Here is a 2,500-nt window from a genome sequence, read left to right as displayed (position 1 = left end):
ATTTTCACGAAAAGTGTGTCAGCTTTGCTTTCAGCATGAGTCTGATTTCCAAAAAATGCATTTTGAACAATTTAAAGATTTGATCTGCGTTGGCCGGGAATCGAACCCGGGTCAACTGCTTGGAAGGCAGCTATGCTCACCACTATACCACCAACGCCTGCCTGTCTGGGCTATCTGATGGAGCGGCCCTTAGAAATAAGAATAAGTCATTGGCTGGGAATGAAAAAAGCTTGCGTTTGACGCAGAAGCAGTTCGCATCATGAGGTCTTGCCGGTCAGCCCAACATTTCCCCGGGACCCCTTAAAAAAGGAGCTTGGTTTTAAGTTTGGTTTGATTGAACAGTACATTTTGTTGGCTGGGCTGGGACCCTCTCCTATTTAGCGCAAGAGTGGAACGAGGCAGCAAGTTCAAGGAATGACATTGCATCCAGGCACTTACAGCTCTTTGTGCCCTAATGCCATGACACAAAAACATAATTTGAAAAAAGTTAGCAGAGGATGGTTTCGATCCATCGACCTCTGGGTTATGGGCCCAGCACGCTTCCGCTGCGCCACTCTGCTGGTTGGAGAACAAGAGCTTTTCTGGGCTTTTACAGCCTACAAACCGACAACCCTAAACCCAGTTTCGAGTGAAGCGGGCAGTAGGCCTTACAAAGCCAAACAACCTGCAACCACGCACTCCCATCCCATGGCCTTTTGCAGACAGGCCTCATTTCTCTAGCTCACACCCTAACTGCCAACACCCCTTCCCCTTCTCTCTCTGTCTCTCTCTCTCTGTCTCTCTCTCTCATTCTCTCTCTCTCGCAAATAGATACTTTACTTCCCAGGTGCAACAAAACAAGCCTTCTCGAGCTGGCAGATATGGGAAGGAAGGAAGGAAGGGCCAGTTTGGAAACTCAACTCAATTACCATAAATCCCCTGCTAAGGGTTATGGGAGGGAGGAATGAAGGAACTTTGCTTCAGGGAAAGGGCTGCTGCTGCTTCAGCATGTGAGGAGCGCAGCCACACGTTTCACCTTCTTCAGTATGTTGGTTTACAGGAGAGAGATCCTGAAACCTCACTCTAATAGGCTGAGGTGCTGTGCTCGGTGGCCTGCTGGGACCAAGGCCCGTCAGGGCAAGGCGAATAGGCCTTTGTCAGGCCTTCGTCAGGGCTTTGTCGGGGAGGGGCCAGGAGCCCTGCTCGCTTCAATCCCCTCACCGATAGACAGTTGCAGAAACTAGGATGCAAGAACCTTTCCTGGATGGGGTTTTGATTTTCACGAAAAGTGTGTCAGCTTTGCTTTCAGCATGAGTCTGATTTCCAAAAAATGCATTTTGAACAATTTAAAGATTTGATCTGCGTTGGCCGGGAATCGAACCCGGGTCAACTGCTTGGAAGGCAGCTATGCTCACCACTATACCACCAACGCCTGCCTGTCTGGGCTATCTGATGGAGCGGCCCTTAGAAATAAGAATAAGTCATTGGCTGGGAATGAAAAAAGCTTGCGTTTGACGCAGAAGCAGTTCGCATCATGAGGTCTTGCCGGTCAGCCCAACATTTCCCCGGGACCCCTTAAAAAAGGAGCTTGGTTTTAAGTTTGGTTTGATTGAACAGTACATTTTGTTGGCTGGGCTGGGACCCTCTCCTATTTAGCGCAAGAGTGGAACGAGGCAGCAAGTTCAAGGAATGACATTGCATCCAGGCACTTACAGCTCTTTGTGCCCTAATGCCATGACACAAAAACATAATTTGAAAAAAGTTAGCAGAGGATGGTTTCGATCCATCGACCTCTGGGTTATGGGCCCAGCACGCTTCCGCTGCGCCACTCTGCTGGTTGGAGAACAAGAGCTTTTCTGGGCTTTTACAGCCTACAAACCGACAACCCTAGACCCAGTTTCGAGTGAAGCGGGCAGTAGGCCTTACAAAGCCAAACAACCTGCAACCACGCACTCCCATCCCATGGCCTTTTGCAGACAGGCCTCATTTCTCTAGCTCACACCCTAACTGCCAACACCCCTTCCCCTTCTCTCTCTGTCTCTCTCTCTCTGTCTCTCTCTCTCATTCTCTCTCTCTCGCAAATAGATACTTTACTTCCCAGGTGCAACAAAACAAGCCTTCTCGAGCTGGCAGATATGGGAAGGAAGGAAGGAAGGGCCAGTTTGGAAACTCAACTCAATTACCATAAATCCCCTGCTAAGGGTTATGGGAGGGAGGAATGAAGGAACTTTGCTTCAGGGAAAGGGCTGCTGCTGCTTCAGCATGTGAGGAGCGCAGCCACACGTTTCACCTTCTTCAGTATGTTGGTTTACAGGATGAGAGAGATCCTGAAACCTCACTCTAATAGGCTGAGGTGCTGTGCTCGGTGGCCTGCTGGGACCAAGGCCCGTCAGGGCAAGGCGAATAGGCCTTTGTCAGGCCTTCGTCAGGGCTTTGTCGGGGAGGGGCCAGGAGCCCTGCTCGCTTCAATCCCCTCACCGATAGACAGTTGCAGAAACTAGGATGCAAGAACCTTTCCTGG

At 50.1% G+C, this 2,500-nt stretch overlaps 2 non-coding genes across 2 annotated transcripts; both read right to left on the bottom strand.

The window, feature by feature from the left end:
• Nucleotides 1-85: 85 nt before the first annotated feature.
• On the bottom strand, nucleotides 86-157 carry TRNAG-UCC (transfer RNA glycine (anticodon UCC)). Its single transcript has one exon. It is a non-coding gene; the product is annotated as a tRNA-Gly (tRNA).
• A 1,182-nt stretch (nucleotides 158-1,339) lies between these two features.
• TRNAG-UCC (transfer RNA glycine (anticodon UCC)) lies at nucleotides 1,340-1,411 on the bottom strand. The gene has a single exon. It is a non-coding gene; the product is annotated as a tRNA-Gly (tRNA).
• Between the last annotated feature and the right edge of the window lie 1,089 nt (nucleotides 1,412-2,500).

The sequence above is a fragment of the Ambystoma mexicanum genome, chromosome 6q (genome assembly GCF_040938575.1).
Source record: "Ambystoma mexicanum isolate Mex_15411 chromosome 6q, UKY_AmexF1_1, whole genome shotgun sequence".
Taxonomy (NCBI): Eukaryota; Metazoa; Chordata; class Amphibia; order Caudata; family Ambystomatidae; genus Ambystoma; species Ambystoma mexicanum.
This window is presented reverse-complemented; position numbering and strand designations above follow the sequence as displayed.